Below are 22378 nucleotides of genomic sequence, written 5' to 3'. Positions count from 1 at the left end.
GGGTTCAAGTGGCTGATGTAAACAAAAAATCATATCACACAAAGATTTGGCCGCCCCCCTGTAGTAAACTCTGAGGACCCCCTAGGGGTCCCGGACCCCCTGTTGAAGACCCCTGCCGTATACTGTACGGTGTGAAGGGGAAGACAAGGAGGTGGCCAATCACTGACCCCTGGGGGACTCCGGGTCAAGAGGATACAAGGGAATGAGAGTGACCCTGGTCCATCCAATCGGTCAAGTGGGAGGAGATCCACTTGAGTGGCGTGCAGAAAGGGTGTCCAGGAGAAGCTAATGGTTGATTATATAAGTGGTGGACAAAGTAGCCTACTCAACCCTCTGGTCAAGGCTTAGATACTCCTGGTCAAATATTACTCTAGCTATAGGGAAATGTTTCTCAGTCAATATTGTACTTGAGTTGAAGTATTCAAAAGTGCAAATTACAAAGTGCATTTTCTTTTTAATATCATTACAATGCTGGAATTTTAACATTCTAAAAAATGAAATAAAAACTCACAACATGTCACATCAAGGCTTAAAGGTATCATGACATTCATTTTCACTTTTTTTATTTTCAATGTTTTATTTGGGGTTTTATGACCTCAATTACACCCAAAAAACCTGAACTTAGAACATTCAGTGGATTTTCTGTGGTCTGGGGTTTTCTGAATAACTAGGCTGAAAAGTAATCTGAGCTTGGCCCTTCGACAGTGAGGTCACAGTCGATTAATCCCGCCCACTCTCCTCCTCGCCCCTCCCCTCCCCTCCCCTATCCTTTCCTTTGGGGGGGGCGGAGCAGAGGCGATGATTGACAGGCAAAATCCCTCACCAGCGACACCCGCAGGCAAAGATTTCTTTTTTCATTGCAGTTGAAAAGGCTTTAGAAATGTGAGAGAAAAACACCTGCCATGGATCACTGGAATTGAATTTTCACTTAAAACTTTTTGTACACTTTTGAAGGACCAGGACAAAGACTTTGAATGTGGTGTAAAAGTGAATGTCATTAAACCTTTAAGTGGTTAATTCATTATAGTCTGTCTTCGTAAGTATGGGTCTTGTGGGTCTCTTCCTAGAAATGCAGTGGAGTCAAAAGTAAAAAAAAAAATGTTTTTGACATTGTTAAATAATGTCTGTTGTATTTCTAATGCATTTCTATTCCAATTGTGTTTGGACCGTAGAGTGTTTAACTTCACAGGATCGAGTCAACAACTGTTCCGAGGTCTATTTTCCACTTCACTATTCTCTTTCTGGCTGGTTCAGCAATGCCATTGATGTTGTCTATAAGTGCAACATGCCTGAACATAGAATGTGACCATTTCAAGGACAGCATCTCTGTTAGAGCGGACAACTATAGAATACCAAAGTTCTGACGTCACTGCCACTACCCCTGGATCATGGCGCTATTTTCGTTTTTGGAATTCCTATCCACAAGTTTCCTAGGGCATGGTGGGCATCACTTCCTGTCGATTTGATCTCTGATACTCTTGATTAAATCGACAGGAAGTGATACCCACCATGCCCTAGGAAACTTGTGGATAGGGGAATCTTACATTGCGTCATGTAATAACGGTGCCCTCCCCCGAACAAGGGCCAATTGTGTTCGTATTGACGCTCGACAAAGCCGGATGCACCACCGGTGGAATCGAACCCACAACCTCCGTAGTGGTGGGCAGCTAATCTTGAGTGGAATATTAATGTGTCAAAACATGCAGTGGATTGAAAACCCCCCCCCCCCAAAAAAAACAATGTACTTGTAAAAAAGAAAACAATGTACTTTGCTACTGTCCACCACTGATAATATCAAGCGGCTGTAGGATTGAGGAGTGGGTGGCAGCCTGTAGGGCAGCATGGAGTGTCTGCTCTGTGAGAGGAGTGCTGTTTCGGTGGAGTGTTCCACTTGAATGGGATTGTTAACCAAAAGGTTATTCTGTGAGAGATGGACAGAGAGATGGGAAAGAGTTTTGGTCTGCAGCTCTTGACGTCAGAAGGGGGGTCAAGAGTTGGTCCACATGTTGTTTGGACAGATAAAATGCAGGGAACCTGTGTACTTAACTTGACGTTTAACCACTTGATCCCCAGCATCCATATAGTATTCTGCTGGGAATTTAGCCAACAATAGCAAATCTACAGTGGCGCGTTGTGAGCTTGTAGATCAGCTATTTTTGGTGAAGACATTTATCATGTCGGTATCATGGTCAGTATCACGGTTAGTATCATGTCAGTATCATGATCAGCATCATGTCAATATCATGGTCAGTATCATGTCAGTATCATGGTCAGTATCATGTCAGTATCATGGTCAGTATCATGGTCAGTATCATGGTCAGTATCATCTCAGTATCATGGTCAGTATATCATGTCAGTATCATGGTCAGTATCATGGTCAGTATCATGACAGTATCATGTCCGTATCATGTCAGTATCATGGTCAGTATCATGTCAGTATCATGTCAGTATCATGGTCAGTATCATGTCAGTGGTCAGTATCATGTCAGTATCATGGTCAGTATCATGGTCAGTCAGTATCATGTCAGTATCATGGTCAGTATCATGGTCAGTCAGTATCATGTCAGTATCATGTCAGTATCATGGTCAGTATCATGGTCAGTATCATGTCAGTATCATGGTCAGTATCATGTCAGTGGTCAGTATCATGTCAGTATCATGGTCAGTATCATGTCAGTATCATGGTCAGTATCATGGTCAGTCAGTATCATGTCAGTATCATGGTCAGTATATCATGTCAGTATCATGGTCAGTATCATGTCAGTATCATGGTCAGTAATCATGGTCAGTATATCATGTCAGTATCATGGTCAGTATATCATGTCAGTATCATGGTCAGTATCATGTCAGTATCATGGTCAGTATCATGTCAGTATCATGGTCAGTATATCATGTCAGTATCATGGTCAGTATCATGTCAGTATCATGGTCAGTAATCATGGTCAGTCAGTATCATGTCAGTATCATGTCAGTATCATGGTCAGTATATCATGTCAGTATCATGGTCAGTAATCATGGTCAGTCAGTATCATGTCAGTATCATGTCAGTATCATGGTCAGTAATCATGGTCAGTCAGTATCATGTCAGTATCATGTCAGTATCATGGTCAGTATATCATGTCAGTATCATGGTCAGTATATCATGTCAGTATCATGGTCAGTCAGTATCATGTCAGTCAGTATCATGTCAGTTTCATGGTCATAGTATCTAATCCACGTTTTGATTATTGCTCCCTTAAGTCTGTTTTTGAAACCAAATGCAAAATGTGTGTGTGTGTGTGTGTGTGTGTGTGTGTGTGTGTGTGTGTGTGTGTGTGTGTGTGTGTGTGTGTGTGTGTGTGTGTGTGTGTGTGTGTGTGTGTGTGTGTGTGTGTGTGTGTGGGGGTGTATGGGGGTGTATGTGTGTGTGGGGGGGTGGGACATTTCAGTATGCAATGGCTCTGTACATGACAGTTTTCTTAAGTGCATTGGTTCTGGGCAGAGGTACGGTAAAGTGACAGCTTAGGGCCTCTCTAGTATTATAACCATGTCTATCATTTACTGTGGCGTGGCATTTGAGTGTGACAGACACACGAGAACACCCACTCACTTGTCAGTGTCATCTTCATTGTCTTATTATTTGAAAAGATTTTCATATAAGAAAATACAAAAGAAACATTAAAACTAATCTTATAAAAAAAAATACATTTTCAAAAACTAAAAGCAAAATTTTTTAAAATTAAAACAAATGGTAAAAATAGCGAATCTATAAGTTCACAACGCGCCACCTGTGAACTTATAGATCCACTGTTATCACTACTTTTGAAATAGTGCTTTATAATGTATTTCTGTCAGTTTGGGCCACAGGGGGGAGACATCAAATGTAACTTTTGGGTCTCCAGCTGAAATCTGTTGGGGAACCTCTGTCTTCACACACTACTATTGTCAACGTTTCAAAAGTAGGAAAAAAACTGACAAAACTCAATATCCACCAGCCTCCCTGGAGACAATGGCCCTGCAGTCTGGCACTACACTTCACCGAGTATCAGACTCAGTAAATATACCAACAGCAAAAGCTCTCTAAACTCTCCATTTACCCTTTTTTTTTTTACCGGTGCCTCTTTAAATCACGAACGGCCTCAACTCGACGATAGTCCTGAAAACGGCATTTGTGGTGGGTTGGGGGGTGTTTTATCAGAGTGCCAGTTGGAAGAAAAACTATCTCCTTTTGTTTCACTCAAATACGGCGGGTCAGGTCGGTTTTGCGCTCTGTGTGTGTGTGTGTGTGTGTGTGTGTGTGTGTGTGTGTGCGTGTGTGCGTGCGTGTGTGCGTGTGTGCATGTGTGCGTACGTGCCCGCCTTTCTTGCCGTTGGCGAGGGAAGAAGATTGATCATTGCTCCCTCCAAGGTCTGGCTCGGCTCCCTCCAGCTAAATACTGTATGGTGTTTTTTTGCTCCATTGTCTGCCTTGCAGCTCGCGGGGTTGGAATCACTATATCTCCACCGTGACTCTTTGTGACACCTTCATCACTAAAAGCCTCCTCTGTCCTTGAACATTGATTGCGCCCCGGGCTTAATCTTAACCCATTCGATCCGGGAAACGCGTCCGTGTCATTTTAATATTTATTTGGGCTATTAAAAAAATTGCAGATCTACAAGCTCATGGCGCGGCACCGAGTGCCGCGCCATGAGCTTGTAGATCTGCTATTTTTTTTTTAATCGTGAAAATTTGTGCAAATCTTTGAACAAAATATTTTTTCAAGCGATAACAATATTTTGTTCCAGGGACCCCCTGAAGCAAAGGTTGAATTGCAAATGTTCGCTTTAAAATAGGCTATATATTTATTCAAAGATTTGCACAAATTTCCAAGATTTTTCAAAGATAGCAGATCTACAAGCTCATAGCGGGTGCCACGCTATGAGCTTATAGATCTACTGTTTTTGAATAGCTCAAAGAAATCTAAAATGACAGCTATATGCGTTCCCGGTTTGATTGGGTTAACACACAATACAGATCCCTCCTCAAGATCTTTCACCGTGTTTCACCTCCTTCTTCTTCTTCCCCTTTCTTTAGCCAGACGCCTCCTCCTCGCGCTGCCGTCGCCTAATTTCTCACCATGTCGTTCATCATGGAGGCTTGTTGGACGTGAACCGGGCTGTGGTGGCCAAGGCCTTATTTTAGAAGTTTAACCACCGAAAAGCTATTATACTTTGATAGGCGTCAAAGTAGGGAAAACAGCAGCCTGGTAAACCATCCCGCTCCAGGGCCAGACCGGTCTACACGTGATAATGTGAACTCACAAGACCTGCATGGTTTACCAGGCTAGCATTGTGAGGTTGTAGATCTGCTATTTTTCTTCGGTTTTACTTATTCTATTTTCACCAAATGCTTGGCTATATTTAGGCCGAATGTTAGCATATTATGGCATGTCCAGGATAGGGATGCTAAGGTTAATGTGGTTAACCAACTTCAATTTTGTCTTAGAGAATAAGACTTGAGTTACAACTGTACTGGGAGCGCTTTTTCCCCCGTCTAAACCAAATCTCTTTGGCAAAAATTAGCCGACACATTTTGAGCTTGTAGATTTGCTATTTGTTTTGCCAATGTTCAAGCGGTTAATCTCAACATGTAACACAGTTCTTTCCAGAAGATCTTTCAATCTGCTTTTTTCTTTCTCCTTTTTTTCCTTTTCCGTTTTCTCCTTTTAGGGCGCGCTCCCACCAAAACATGGTCGGCTAGCGTTAAACGCAGGTTGTGCGCGGCCACAGTTTTTTGCAGCCAGCGGATTAGAAAAAACGGGAGTGACGCGCCTGTCACTCACTTTCAGGACCCTCCCCGTAGCCCGCACCGCCTTCTGCCTTGAGCACCATGTTGCTTCCTGAGTCTTGGGACGGTCCGCCTTCCACTCGCCCGATTGGACAGAGGGGGAAAATCAGCTCCTGCCTCCAGCAGTTTTCTTCAAATGGACAAGTCGTGTAGAGCAGATAAACGCAAGGTCTGCACGATATGCGGAAAGATCCGCTCTTGCGTGAATCCACGCATTTACACTGACAAAGCATTGGCAGATTCTGCCCCAGAGGTAAAATAAAAGTGCGGTGGGAGCGCGCCCCACTTTCATTCTACCTATGAGGGTGGATTCTGCCAATGCTTTTCAATGGGAATGGAGTGGTTTGACGGTCTTGCGCATCTTTCTGTGTGTCGCGCACACCTTGCGTTCATGCGTTCTATACGCCAGTGGTTCTCAAACCTTTTTGGCTCAGGTCACCCATGTAAATAACTTTTTCATCCACGGCACCTCTGAATTACATTGTTACTTACTTATAGGACCCTCCATTTATGTCATATTACGGTACTTAAAAATGTAAATATTTCCGCCTAAGATACAGTATGTCATGAGGAAAACTTGAGAGAGTATCAATTTCCATTAGGGCAGGTTGAAAATAATTCTATACTTGATATTTAACCACTCTGGGTGGAACATTCATCAAAAATAGCAGATCTACAAGCTCACAACGCATCGCGTTGCGATGCCTTGTGAGCTTGTACTGTAGATCGTCTATTTTTGACAAAGGGATTTGGTGTAGGTCCAAAAGTGATATGGATCAAAAATCCAAATATTATCAAAACATTCTGAGGCACCCCTGGACTGGTGTCACGGCACCCACTTTGAGAAACCCTGCTATGCGCCATGTCTATTTGAAGCAGATAAATGCTCTAGACAGATACTGCTTTCCCCCCCTCTTTCCTCTGTCTAATCGGGTGAGACGAAGGCGGACCGTCCCGAGACTCAGGAAGCGACATGGTGCTCGCAATGGAGCAGCTGCGGGGCTACGGGGAGGGTCCTGAAAGTGAGTGACAGGTGTGTCACTGGTTATTGGGACAGAATGGTGCTGCAGGCTACTCAGTTTTTTTAGAATGCGCTGGATGCAAAAAAACAGTCGGCCGCGCACAACCCGAGTGTATCAGCTGGCAGCCATAGTTTAAGTGTGACCGTGCCCTTATTCATATTACTTTTAATCCTTTTCTTCCTTTTCCTTTTTACCAGGTTGCCCAAACCTGGTCTATATCTACACTCGCTAGTGGTCACTTTTCCCCCATTGGCTGGTCCTTTTGAGTGACTTTTTCCTCATTGGCTGGTCATTTAGCCAATGAGGGCTCAATGTCCTCTCAGAATATGGGATCTAAAGACGACCCGCAATACTGTGTTCGGTATCTGCAACCTGGTATAATATGACTGTGTCATATTTCTCTTGTTTACCCTTTTTTACTATTTCCTTTTTCCTTTTGTTCCTCTCAGCCACACCCCCCTTTGCCCCCCCTCAACTCATCTCTCAGCATGTAGTTCATCACAGAGGTTTGTATGTTAACAGGGCCGTCACTGACGCTTTATGTGGACGTTTAAACAGCACGTCGGCTCCGCGGGGTCGATGCCGCTCCGACGCGTTGAGCCGTGTGTAAAATATTCATTTGAGAAGCTTCCTCTGTGGAGCAATCCAAGGGATGCGGCCGTTTCACTAACGCAGAACGCTGTTGGAAAAACCATTCACAATTTAAACGCTTTAGCAAACAGACTTTCTCTATTTCTATTGTCACCATAGACGTAATTTAGAACATAACTGCGCGCCAGTCTGTTGTCTGGGTGCAGAGATAATAGGCAATCCTTTGGAATGAGAATATTCATTCTAAATCATTCTTCATTCTGTAAATTGGTCTGACTTCCAGTAAATGAGAGATCTACGTCTCCAACAGTGGGCCCCGGGACCCCAAGGGGACCTCAGAGGTACTACTGGGGACCACCAAATGTTTGTGTGATAGGAACTTTTTTTTATTATTCATTTTTTATTTTTTACATTAAAGGTAGGGTAAGTGATTTGCTTTGGTTAAAATAAGTGTTAAATAGCTCTATATTCTGATAGTACTCATTGCTATAGAGTGTTTGTTCAGTATTAGGAGTCTCCTTGTCTCTCCAGCTCTTTATTAAACAGAAAATGCATTTTCGTTTCAGTTTCATTTCCAATTTTATCCAACCAGGACAGAGAACTCAATCAGGATACAGATTAAACAAGTGGAATTGGAAGGGATGACACTAAGAAATGAGCAGACAAAATTGGAACTGGAACACTATACAAATTAAGCTTAAAAATGGGTACTTTCTCCTGATTGGCTGAGATTTTGACACCTACCGAAAAATGTATTTTCTGTTTATTAAAGAGCTGGAGAGACAGGGAGACATCTGTTACTGAAAAAACGCTCTATAGCAATGATTACTATCAGAATATAGTATTTTAACCTTTTAACAAAATACTTTTTGTTTTAACCAAAAAATATCACTTACCCTACCTTTAACCACTTGGACCCTAGCATACCTATTCTGAGGGGAACGTTCACCGAAAATAGCCGATCTACAAGCTCACAACAAGTCACATTGTGAGTTTGTAGATTGGCTATTTTTGGTTTTAGTGTAGTGGGGAAAAAAGAAAAGACCAAATACAGAGCCAAAGGTCAAGTTACTAAGTATTGAGGGTTTTAGTGGTTAAATGTCTGAACATACACTGTAATTTACGCAAAATGATGATAGTGCTGTCAAACAAGTCTATGAAGCTATCTATGACAGTGAATCAAAAATCATATGAGCTATGAGCTTGTAGAGCTGCTATTTTTGAAATATTTTGAAAATGTATGCAAATCTTTGAATATATATATATTTTTAAGCGGACATTTTAATCTCAAATCTTTACTTCTGGGGGGTCCCTGGAACAACATATTTTGAGATGGGGTCCACTGCCAAATACATATAATTTTGTGGGTCCTTGACATGAAACCACTGATATTATAGCAACATTAGTTTTTCAGAAAACTGTTAGGATTTAGAAGACATTTGTAGAATCGACCCCAGGTATTAATGGGTTAATCCCTGACCACCTAATATCTTTTCATTTAGAGCCCCGTGGCTCTCCAACCGTACTGATTTCAACAACCATTACATGATGTCAGTTGACTGTAAGATGGAACAGCAAAGGGTTCCATGTAATGGGGGGTTGAGAGGGGACCCTGGCACGTAAATCAGTCACTTAAAAAACAAATAACATCAAACAAGTGCCAATAGCCCCTGTCAGCATGCGTTGTCATCACCAAGCCATTTTATAAGCTACCGTACACCCATATAGCTTTCACCTCTCCAATAAATAAAAGATACGGAGGTCGGCATTAAATTTGAGAGGTATAACGCGCTCCCGAGTAGTAAAACGTCTCATGGTTATGAATCAAAACGCACAGAATTCACAGACGAGAGGTGGCCAGAAAGATGAGCAGTATATGTATGGAGCCGCAAACCCGGATTTAAAATGCATTGCCATCACTCCGCCTGACGATGAGACTCGGCTCGCAGCGGGTCTGAGGCCCTGATTGCCTGTCGCTGCTTCCTGCCTCTGCATGCTTAGGCTCGCAACAAGCAGTGGTGTAACTAAGTACATAATACTTAAGTACTGTACGTACGTTTTTATATACATTTTTCAGTACTTTTACTTCTACTCCACTACATCTCTGAGACAAATATTGTACTTTTACTCCACTACTATTATTTGACAACTTTAGTTACTTGCTACTTTGTAGATTTGGATTATTATTACAAAACATACATCACCCACTTCAGCCCTATATACATTTCAGCCATTTTAATAAAAATAGCAAGCTCACAATGCGTCGCATATTTGCCTATTGTCTTTTATTTTGAATAGCTCACATCGTGTCTGCACCTGTCGTATGAAATGTGCAATAAAAACACATTTGACTTGACATCACTCATTCCATGTGTGCTTTCACACCTTCAACGTTATTTTGTTCTTGCCTTTCTTTTCTCGATGGTTCGAATCATGCCGAGGCCAGCAAGAAGGAAATGTAGCCACGACCCAAACCAATCAGTACCCGAGAATGAGGAAGCCACAGCCACACAGAAACTATTGGAGATTTAAGACTACGGGCTGCGGGTGTTGATGCATCTCTGACTGAATATATATATATATGAGAGAGAGAGAGAGAGAGAGAGAGAGAGAGAGAGAGAGAGAGAGAGAGAGAGAGAGAGAGAGGCTGTATAGGGAGCAAGAGATTGAAATGACGAGAGAGAGAGAAATCACAAAAAGATGAATTGAATATAAGGGGAACGGCAGGGCAGGAGACGGATAGGAAGCAAGGCGATAGAGGCGAGAACGAGATAGGAGGAACGCAGAGATAGAGGAGTGGGAGGAGAGGTAAAGGTTTTTTCTTTATATTGGATGAATATGTCGCTCCGGGTCTCACTCTCTCTCTCTCTCTCTCCCCAAGGGGCTTTCTATTGCACAAAAGCAGCCTTAGTAACACAGGCTAATCCCTCCATCCTAGGCCAGTGTTGGAACCACTGATAGATTTGTAAATGGCGACTGGCCCTTTACAAATCTGTTTTAACTGACAGCTTTTTTTCCCACCCCACTCCCATATACTCGATATTCTCTCTTTTTCTTTTTTCTCGTCCTTGCCCTCCTCGCTCTCCCTCGTTCTTTTCTGCCACTTCTCTCACGGAGCTCAGTGGCACGTAAATGTAAACAAGGTCAATGGCACTGCTCTCCCCCCTCTGGCACCATTAACACGTTTATCTGATGTCATTTATTTAAGCAATCTGCTCCGTCCCATCTCTCTCTCTCTCTCCCACTCTTTTCTTTATCTCTGTGCTTACAACAAACTTTACAATATTTATGCTACCCTACACAAACCCGGGTTTCTTGCACAAGCGGTGAGACTTTAAGCACTGAGATAATAGACCCTGGCCGCTTGCTCAAGGGAGAAATTACTTCAGGCAAAACCACTCGTCAATTGTATCAACCACACAGACACAGGATCTCACCCGAGTCATAGTTGTATTAATATACTCTATATACCATATGCATAACATTGTAAGCACCCCAGAAAAATGACAAAGTACAGCTTTAACCACATGTAACCACCAAAAAAAATTATATTATTGAAATATTCGCCTTTAATGACATGCCGCAAATGTGTTATTTAACTCAACATTTGCCATTAACATCAAGCACTTCTTGTTTTAATTTGGTACTAGGGGTGTGCCGATACACTAATTTCACGATATCGATACAATACAATATATGGCACTTTTGTATTATGAAAATATATGGGGGGGAAAAAAAGCTTATGAAAATATATGGGGGGGGGGGGGGGGGGGGAAGCAAATGCAAACAAATACTTGTTTTTGTATTACAATTATTGCAACATAAAAAAAGTTGCGTTTTTCAAAACTCCAAAACCATACATTCTGTATCGTCACGAAAACGTATCGCGATATATCGCGGGACGATATATCGGCACACCCCTATTTGGTACGGTAACATATGCATTTAAAAGGCTTGATGAGAACTAGATTGTGTCTGACCCCTGTCCCCCTGTCCGTCTGTCCGTCTGTCTGTCTCTGTCTCTCTCTCTGGACATGGTTAGGGATATGGTTTAAGGGACATGGTTTGGGATGAGTCTCCTCTCTCAGTGCGTTTCTTCAATACTTCCAGAATCTCCAGGCTTTTTTCTTAATCCAGGGCAGGTTGACCTGGATGTGTCTGACTGTCCTCTGCACACAGGGCCTGTGTTAGTGGGACACAGCATGGTGCCACACAGAGAGGCCGTGGACACATCGTTAAGAAGCTGTCCTCAGCCGCAGGAGCCCAGGTATTCATGCCCACCTTTTGTCTGAGAGACATGAACTCTTCTCCCTCCAGCTGGCTACCAAGCTGTGGATTGACCATCCATCAGTCAGGACTGCATGACTCACTCCCCATCTTCTGCCACAGTCTGAAAACTCAACTCTTCTGACTCCACCTCACCCCCCCGAGCAGGGCCATCAAAGGTCCTCGAGGGACATGAAGAGCCATTCATTAAATAAGTAGCCTCGATCTACAGGCTTTTATTTTCCTTCGCGTTTTGCTCCAAAATAAGAGCCTGGACCAGCCTGTTGACGTTCCTGGCATATAGGAAGTGGGAGTCAATATTTCATTTCCCCAACCAACCAGAGTGCAGTGGGCGTCGCTCCAAATGTTGTGACGTCAGGGCTCTCAATGCTGCACTTTGGCGGAGGAGGAGGGGCGTGGGGGCGGGCGCACAGATCGGTGAACCAATGGGAGCCCACGGATTCTCTCTCCGGAGATTTTGAACCCACCCTTCTAGACATGATATCAGACGCGCTAGGGCAGCCTACTAAATAAGTGATGGTGAGGATTGTTCCAGGAACCATATAGCCTTTTTAAAGAACCATTTTTTCTGTGTGTATGGAATTTACAGGTGCCTGTCATCATAATTGTAATCACCCACTAAATGGTAAATAAATGGTGCATTCATACAGTGCCTTTGTCCAAAGCGCTTTACAATGTGCGTTACATTCACACATTCATGGCGGAGGAAACCATGCAAGGCACCAACATGCTCATCGGGAGCAACTAGGGGTTCAGTGTCTTGCTCAAGGGCACTTCGACGATAACACTGGGGGAGCCCCGGGATCGAACTGAGAACGTTCCGATTCCCGCATGCATGTATGCATGTGTAACGCCTGGGAATCGAACCCGGGTCTCTTGAAGCGGAATTTCCCCTTGGTCAGGTTTTTGGTTATCAGGCAGAGGCTCTAAGCCAATACTGCTATGTATGTATGTATGTATGTATGTATGTATGTATGTATGTATGCATGTATGTATGCATGTATGCATGTATGTGTATGTATGTATGTATGTATGTGTATGTATGTATGTATGTATGTATGTATGCATGCATGCATGCATGCATGTATATATGTACGTATGAATGTATGTATGTACATACGTACGTACGTACGTATGTATGTATGTATGTGTATGTATGTACATGTTATATTATGTGTGTAATCTCTGCATCATTGTAAATGAGGGTCTCCCTCAATGATCTCTCCGAGAAACTTAAATAAAGGTTGAATGAATGAATGAACATATATACGTATGTACGTATGCACGTATTTACTTATGCATGCATGCACATACTGTGTGTACGTATGCACGTATGTACGTATGTATGTATTATGCAAGACAAAGACAACGTGAGCATGAGTTGTCAGAAGCTCAAGGTCACCAATAAGCACAGATTTATAAAGGTACATTTGCTATAAAGGTACATTTTCTCCACGTCCTATTGAAGGGAGACAGGCAGAAGGAGGCCATATCACTCACCCACCATCTCTGCCTTGAAGCTCAGGTTAAAAATAGCCTTTTTTTAGGACAAACTCTGAAATTGCGGTCAGTCAGGTTGAACGGCGTCAATTCATTCGGCGACGTTTCTCTCAATCACAACGTGCAAAAAAAGCCTCTTTTTTGGATAGAGGGCTATAATACCGTACAGATGTCACAGAATAGACAAACCAGAGGTTCATGTCATCCACATTTATTTTCAGCTCGCAAGTTTTTTAAGGAATGGCACCTAGGGGTCTGTCTGTCCGCGGCTAATCTCGCGAACCACTGGACCGCTCAATATCTGGTACGTATATTGTGAAATTCTCTCTTTGTATTTGACAGGTTTTTTTCCACAATATATGAATCCATCCACAGTCCGTCTGTGTTTGGGCAAGGACGTTGTCCTCAGGACGAGGTCAGAGATCCACAGTGAGGGCCACACCACCCATTAGACCCCTTGCTTTAACGAGTCGTCTCCGTCAGGTGGAAACCTCATATGTCCCCAAAAAAATAAGAAACTTTTCAGGATTTAAAATTCAGAAATAGCAAAAGTAGCAGATCTACAAACTCAAAAACGCGTCGCTTTCCAAGCTTGCGGATCTGCTACTTTCGATGCTTTTGTGTGACGCTGTAGCATGATCAAGTATAGGGAAAAAAACACTACTTGATCCTAAGCGGGGTTGGCGAAAGGGTCTACTCTGTGTGGAGTTTGCATGTTCTCCCCCGTGTCTCCTAGGGCAGTGCTTCTCAAACTTTTTCATGCCAGGGACCCCCAAATTGTATCTATATTTGGCCGCGGACCCCCATCTGAAAATATGTTGTGCCAATAAGTTCGCTTTAAAAGAAATACAATCAAAGATTTGCACAAATCTTCAAGATTTTTCAAAAATAGCAGATCTACAAGCTCATAGCGCGGCACCGAGTGCCGCGCTATGAGCTTGTATATCTGCTATTTTTGAATAGCCCAAGTATAAAAGGTTAAAATTATTGTGATGCTATATTCACACATTTTGCTGGGGACCCCCTGGAACCACCTCAAGGACCCCTGGGGGTCCCCGGACCTCACTTTGAGAACCAATGTCCAAGTGTAGTTAACACATTGGGTGCCAGAGGTTTATTAAAATATTATACGTTCAGTGCCTGCTATTCTTCCATCCACTTACGTTGATATGTTTCGTGCTGTAGAAGCCCCGACGCGGAAGTGCATGTAAACAAAGCGTGCGTGCGAGACGGCGGAGGGTCCGGACTAACGCCTGGAACAATAATATTTCTAACACGATCCTCCATTGCAGAGTGATCTTGTGGCTCGCTTCCACCACGTTAAAAAGAAATGGAGATATTAAGCTTTTAGTCAAGGAGTTAACATTGGAAAGGCCGACCGGAAGGATTTTTGACATGGATCCACATCTGGCCTCTCATTCTCAGAGACTCCTTGGATGATCCCAAAGTTTCGTTAAAGCACCCCACGTGGGCCCCACGTTTAAAAATAAAATTGGGTCAAAAACTGGCCGGACCGTTTTCGGCACACAATGTGTTAATATCCTCACAAAAACATTTTGTAATCCTGGTCGCTATACCGCCTCCCCCATGACAGCCGGGGCGCCTGATGGAGGGGAAAGGAACTGGTTGGAATAACGTGTTCCTTCCACGCGCTACGTCCTACCGGGGAAACTCCCCCCTGTCAGGTGATACAAGAAGGTCAGTTGGCTCTCATGCATTGAAGGAGGCATTAGCTCGGTCTTGGGCTCCCTAGCCTGTTGGGGGGAGTGTAGCGCCTAGGATCACTTAAAAAATTGGCACCGGGTGAAAAAGGGTTACAAAAATTTTGGGCTATTTTTTTTAGGGAAAAAACACAGGGAGATAAGAGGTTTCCAACTTCATGAGCTGTCATTAGGAGGACAGGGCCTGGAGGCCAGCAGCACTGTGTCACCATGTCACCGCTCTCTGCTCTCTGACCAGTACTGATTTAAATAACTCTAACCTTGCGTACTTCAGAACACAAACTCCCCTGGCATAATATGGATGACATCATGGAAAGTTATTATACAACATTTGCCACTGCATTGTCATGCATTTCTTTTCACCAGTTCAAGAACGGTAGTATTTTTCCAGACCATAGGAACTACAGGCATCTGTAGCATGATTATACCTTTCCTTTTTTGATACAATACAGAAAAAGGCAAGCATTGATTGCGCAGAGTGGCCCTTCCTGCCCGCTGCCCGCAGCTGTGCAGGGAGGGGAGAGTGAAGTGACAGACACGGCTAGTGTGAGAGCACAACAAGTCGGATCATGAACCTTTAATCCTCTGAAGTTGTCGGCTCTTTTCACATAAAGTAACGAGTAACGTGGCCATTAGAACGTCTGTAACTATAACGCGTTACCGATCTGGGGAAAAGTAACTAGTTACGTTGCTAGTTACCACAAAAGGTAGTTGCAGTAACACGTTACTTTGTAGCGTGTTATACACATGTATCTTCATATATTAATATTCTCAGTATGTATTCCTTACTATGAGTCATACCCAACAGGGGAATGGGAGCTTTGAAGCACTTGACCCTGAAGGCCATGCAATGCCTGGGCTCCAGGTTGATCCAGATTGCAATACAAAGAGCCACATTTCAGCTCCATCCTAATGTCTATTTGCTGTTTACAGGCCACTGCTATTGTCTCCCTCCCCTAATCTCCTCACCTCCATCTATTTCAATCTCTCTCCTCCAATCCTGCCAATCCTCTCCTCTCCTCTCCTCTCCTCTCAAGGTCAAACACAGCATTGTCACCCCCCAGCACCCCCCCCCCCCCCTCCCCCACCTATTATAATCATCGTCATCCCCCAGTCAGGCACATAGACATTCCTTGTTGCCATTTCCACATGCAAATCCTATTTAAGCCCATCTCCTGTCACCGTGCACAGCTTTGGCTGTGGCGCTGTGCGTGTGCGTGTGCGTGTGCGTGTGCGTGTGTGTGCGTGTATGTGCGTGCGTGCGTGCGTGCGTGCGTGCGTGCGTGCGTGCGTGCGTGCGAGAGAGAGAGAGAGAGAGAGAGAGAGAGAGACTAAAGGAAATCAAGGCATACTTATATCACCTTCCTTTATGAACAAATGTTTCGGGCGTCGGAAGGAGCATGTATTGGGGCTTTATACCCTGGGATATAAACTGGAATAACTGCAAAAAGGGCATTTATTAGATAATAAATATAATATAAATAATTAAATATTCAAACTTTTTTGACATAGAATCAAATGTTTTATGGTGATTCACCAGGAGCCTGTATGGCTTGTTCTAGGCTTAACATAATTTATATAAATATTTTTTGAAATCTCTATGGGAAAAAAATATGGCCACAAAATGGCCGCCACTGCAATGCCCTATATATATACCCCAGCTTTAATCCCGGGTATAGGCCGGGGGGGGGATACATTTTGGACCCGTTTGAAAATGGGGATAGAACCTAAAAGTTACATAGCGTATTATATAGCTTCAAGTTTGGGACGTGCTGCAGACACCAAATGTATCTCTTGGGTCTCGAGCTGAAAAAGTTTGAGAACCCTTGTATTAAAAGCACAAACCACAATACTCTCTGCAGCCCTTAACCCCCCCCCCCCCCACACCCCAGTCCTTCTTTATCAGAGAAATTGAGAGCTGTTTCTCAGAGCAAAAAAAAAAAAAGAAGTCGGTCTCACTCCGCTGGCCAAAGTGATAGAGAAATGACGGGCAACAGTTATTTACTGCCTTTATTTATTTGTTTGTTTATTTGTGGTGGTGATGTTATCTGGGCATGCGGAGCTGAAGAGAAAAAGCAATATTCATTTTTTGTAATAGGGGGCCGACCCCCGCTGATAATGTGATGCCTTTGTTTCGTCTCCCCCCCCCCCCACACACACACACTCGTCCTGGGTTCACGAGCTCCGACGGTACGCATCCCGAATACAAAAGACTCATCTCGATCTACAAGCTCACAACGTGTCGCAGTGTGGCGTGTTGTGAGCTTGTAGATCGGCAGTTTTCAGAGCGCAACACCCGAGCGCAAACAAACATAAAATGACTCGTCTTTCAGTTCTACTGGATCTCTTCTCCACTAGTCCCTGCCTAACATTTTAGTCAAGTTTTTATCTTTTGAAGAAATTGTCACTATATTTAGTCTAAGTTTTAGTCGTCATAGCTTTTTATTTAGTTTTCGTTAGTGAAAGAAATGTTGTATTAAAAGGGAAAGTTGGCCCCAAAAATGTATTTTTTTCTATTAGTCACTCCATGGAGACTTGAATTCATGGATATTGTTTAGTTTTTGTCGCATTCGAAGCCAATAATTTGATGACCAGTAGGCAGCGGTTCCGGTAGGAGACACAAAGGAGACTCTTTGTGTCTCCTACCTGAACCGCTGCCGGTCATCAAATTATTGGCTTAGGAATGCGACAAAAAAAAAAAAAAAATCCATGGAGTGACTAATCGATAGAACAAAAGTCATTTTGGGGGTGAACTATCCTTTTAAGGAGACAACGTTTCAACCCGTGGGTCTCCATTGTATGTATTTGTATCCAGCAGCTGTGAATTTTTTGTTGAGATGTGCGCGTGCGTTCCCTCTTGGACTCTATTCGGAATGTCATCATGACCACCACCAACACAAACACTTTTACACAAACACTCATTATAGCAAAAAAAAGTGGCGAGGCACTTTGTGATTAATGAGTAATTATGCGCTAAATAAATGGGCCTGCAGAAATGACAGCTTGGCTCATAATGAGCCCACTGCCCGCTTTGGTGTTCACACCTAAGCTGGTGAAACACCGCGGCAGTCTGTTGGCTCGATGGACCAAACCAAACCGACGCCTACAGCGCCTGATTTATGTTATTCATGCACACGTGTCTCGGACCGAAAATAGCAGATCTACCTGCTCACAACGTGCCGTGCTGTGACGCGTTGTGTGAGCTTGTGAATCGACTATTTTTGGTGTGAGAGACCAGCGTGCAACCAAGTATGAATAAGGCCTCACTCCACCCCCCATTTCCTCTCGGCAGCCGACTCATTCTTTCACATCCTCTGGCTCTGTCTCTCTCTGACCAGTGGTGTAAAGGAACTAAGTACATTTACTACTGTACTTAAATAAAATGTTTTACTTTACTCAAGTATTTCCAATTTTCAGTACTTTTACTTCTACTCCGCTACATCTCAGAGGCGAATATTGTACTTATACTCCACTACAATTATTTGAAAACTTTAGTTACTAGTTACTTTGTAGATATAAATTATTACATTACAAAACATACATTAACCACTTCAGCCCTATATACATTTCAGCCATTTGAAAATAGCAGATCTAAAAACTCACAATGCGTCGCGATGCGACGTATTAATATAATGAGTACATTTTGATACCTTTTTGATACCAATACTTTTGCACTTTTACTCAAGTACACTTCGAATTCCGGACTTTTACTTGTAACAGAGTATTTCTGCATTGCAGTATTGATATGTTTACTTAAGTAAGACATGCGAGTACTTTTTCCACCACTGAGAGAGAGAGAGAGGCACCCCGCATTGTTGAGGAGATGACAGCTGGTGAACTCAGCTGAAGACGTGGCTTTGTGTGGATCCTCACAGTAAACCCTGTGATGTGTGTGCATGAGCGTGAGAATCCATCCCTGCACCCACAGTAGGACAGGAGATGACACGGCTCAGCAGGGCCTAGAGAGCTCAATCTGGCCCCGTCTGGCATCAGCACTATACCCCACCGCACAATGCACCGACTGGCAGGGAGGGTGGCATGATAGAAGCAGTGGGTGGTGGCGCTATAGTGGTGCCTGCCCACCGCCATCGCGGAGGCTGTGGGTTCGAATCCACAGTGGTGCGTCCGACTTTGTCGAGACTCGAGCGTCTATTCTATACGAACACAATCGGCTTCGTTCGGCGGGGGGAGGGAAGCCGGGCGGGGAGGGTGATATTTGGCAAGAATAATTAAGAAAACTCTGTGTTAACACATTGAATGCCAAAAACGGTCCGGACCGTTTTTGAGGGTCCAAACGAGAAGTGCCGAAAACGGTCCGGACCGTTTTTGACCCAATTCTATTTTTATACATGTGGGCCACGTGGGGCGCTAAAACGAAACTTTGACATCACCCAATGAGTTTCTGAGAAGAAGAGGCTGGATCTGGCTCCATGTCAAAAATCCTTCCGGTCGGCGTTTTCAATGTTATCTCCTTGATTAAAAGCTTAATATCTCCATTTCTTTTTAATGTGGTGGAAACGAGCCGTTTCCGATCGGCGATCACGCTGCAATGGAGGGTCGCGTTAGAAATATTATTGTTCCAGGCGTTAGTCGGGACCCTCCGCCGTCTCGCACGCACGCTTTGTTTACATGCATTTCCGCGTCGGGGCTTCTCACAGCACTCAACGTATAACGCAAGTGGATGGAAGAAATGCTGGCACTCAACGTATAATATTTTAATAAACCTCTGGCACCCAATGTGTTAACACATTGACTGTCATTGACGTCTATAGACATAAATCACGTGATCCTAACCTAAAAATCCTAACGTTATCAGATTTAGAAAAATACATTTATCTCTGATTTACTTTCCCAGATTGCGTTTTTGGAAAAAAAACTAGCTATATTCAACTGCTGATAAATAAAGAACGGAGGATCACGGTTCCATTTTTTGTTTACATCGTTATTGAAAAAAATTATCTGTGGGTCTCGGAAGATTAGTAAAACTCTGGCAATGGCTGATTAATTAATTAATTAATTCCCGGCAGTTGATGTGTTAAAAAGGTAGACGTTTAGTCCATTTTTAAAAGCATTCAGTTACTTTCGACCACTGGCTGAAGCTCACACATGACATTGTGTGATATTTGCGTGTGATTCCAGTATGCACACCAGTAGTGCAGCCAGGTCAGTCAGGGGTCATAGCTGTCTCTTCAGTATTAGCCAGAAGACTGATCCTGCTCAAGGCTTAGACACCAAACTCATAAACGCTTAAACCTGGTTTAAGGACCCCCTGGGGTGTCTGGGGACCTCCCAGGGGGGTCCTTGGAGGCTTATTATAAATCTTCACTCAAGTCTCACTTTTTTCTCCTTAGCCTTCACTCTTAGTTCATGAATGACCCCGGCCTCTTAATGTGTACTGTTGGTGTAACCTTTCTTTAATTTGTGTAATATTATTTTTGTTCTTATTGCTGATTTACCAAACAGACGTTCTTAAAGGTCTGGCAATGTTTTTTTTTATTCATTATCTTGAACATGAGTTTCCCCGAATGTCAAATGCATGATATTTACCTGTTTATTTTATTCATGTATTTCTTATTTTTTTTACCAGGAACTCTAATAATTGCAGATTGATAAACGACATTGTGAGCCATTATGAGCTTGCTATTTCTGTTAACCCACCTGAGGCCGACTTAAAAAATGTCTTCTAAATCAGCGGTGCTCAAAAATATGTTGTTCCAGGGACCACCGGAAGAAAAGATTTGAGTAAAAAAAAAAAATATATATATATATATATATATATATATATATATATATATTTGTATATATTCTTGAAGATTTTCACAAATCTTCAAGATGAAAAAAAAAACAGATCTTGAGCTTGTATATCCGCTATTTTTGAAAAACCGTGACACACATGCTCATATACAGCTCAAATCTAAAATGACACAGATGTTTTACCGGTTTTAATGGATTAAGTGACGCGGTGGGGATGTATAAAGCTCTGCATCAAAAGGAAGGACCACCAGGGCTGAGCTGCTGCAGATCTCTAGACCCCCCGCCCTCATTGTTGACGAATCAGGACGGGCTATTTTATTGATGCTATAATTGCAGAAAACAGGCCTGATGTGTTATTTTGTTGGAAGCAACATCACAAGTCGGAGCAAATCGTTTCCCTGCCCACGCAATTAAGAGCCAGGGGGTATGGCAAGGATACGGTCGGCCCCTCAAACCCCATCGATCGGATGGAATACAATAATCGGAAATGACAGCTATTGACAGAGCGCATGCCGTCACGCTACAGCACCTCCGCGGACCGCGGTACCGCTATGCTCGGCCCGCAACGGGAGTATCAGTGGTGTAAAGTAACTAAGTACATTTACTCAAGTAATGTGCTTAAGTGAAATTGAATTTTTTTTTTACTTTACTTGATTTCCAATTTTCCGTACTTTCACTTTCACTTCTACTCCACTACATCTCAGAGGCAAATATTGTACTTTTTTACTACACTACAATTATTTGATTTTTTTTGTTACTAGTTACTTTAGTTACAAAACATACATTAACTACTTTAGCCCTATTTTATACCTAGGCTATTTGAAAACGTTGTGAACTTGTAGATCTGCTATTTTCAAACATTTTAGTACTTTTACCTTTGGCACTTCAAGTATATTTTGATGCCAACACTTCTTTACTTCTGTAAACCTGTGATGTGACAACAAAGCTGATTCTGAGGCAAACGAAAAATCACCCCTTTTTATTTAAAGTGGTCTTTGTGAAGAAACACACCGCTCATCTGCCAGTAGACTAGAGTGAGGTGCTGGAGCCAAAAGGAAACCAGATGAACAATACGACGAGGCAGCCTCCGCACACTCAAGCTGTGCAAAAATCTTTTTTTATAGCAAGCTTTAGGTCATAGACCCTCTTCAGGCATTCAGATGCATGAAGAAGGTCTGTGACCGAAAGCTTGCACAGCTGGAGTGTGCGGAGGCTCGCTCGTATTGTTCATTTAAAGGCTCACTATGTAACTTTAATGAATAAAATGTAATTTTGTCCAATCTGTATGTTAATACAATATAACGTATACAATTGGGGTGGTTGTATGTTATCTCCCTGCTCTTCTATTGAGACATTTAGATCGTGTCAAAGGTCATGGCTCACCAAGACACAGGATCTGACATGCATTTCGACCTGATGGTCAAGATTCAATTTATCCCTCGATCAATCAGGCAGGCTCTATTAGCTCAATGGTAGAAAGAGGAAAGTTACTGTACATAGTGCTGCTTGAAAGTGCCTTAAAATGTTGTAGGCTAACACAAAAAAAATTACATTTAATACTTTTTCTAAAATACCAGCACCCCTACAGGGTCTCAGCGCATCACGACGGCTGTGAACTGTGTTATAAATCGTGGGCAGTGGATGATTTATTTATTCTGGCAGTGAATGAGTTAAGGCCCGTTAATGCTTTGAGCAAC

Source organism: Gymnoscopelus braueri (assembly GCF_963280865.1).
Source record: "Gymnoscopelus braueri genome assembly, chromosome: 17".
Taxonomy (NCBI): domain Eukaryota; kingdom Metazoa; phylum Chordata; class Actinopteri; order Myctophiformes; family Myctophidae; genus Gymnoscopelus; species Gymnoscopelus braueri.
This window is presented reverse-complemented; position numbering follows the sequence as displayed.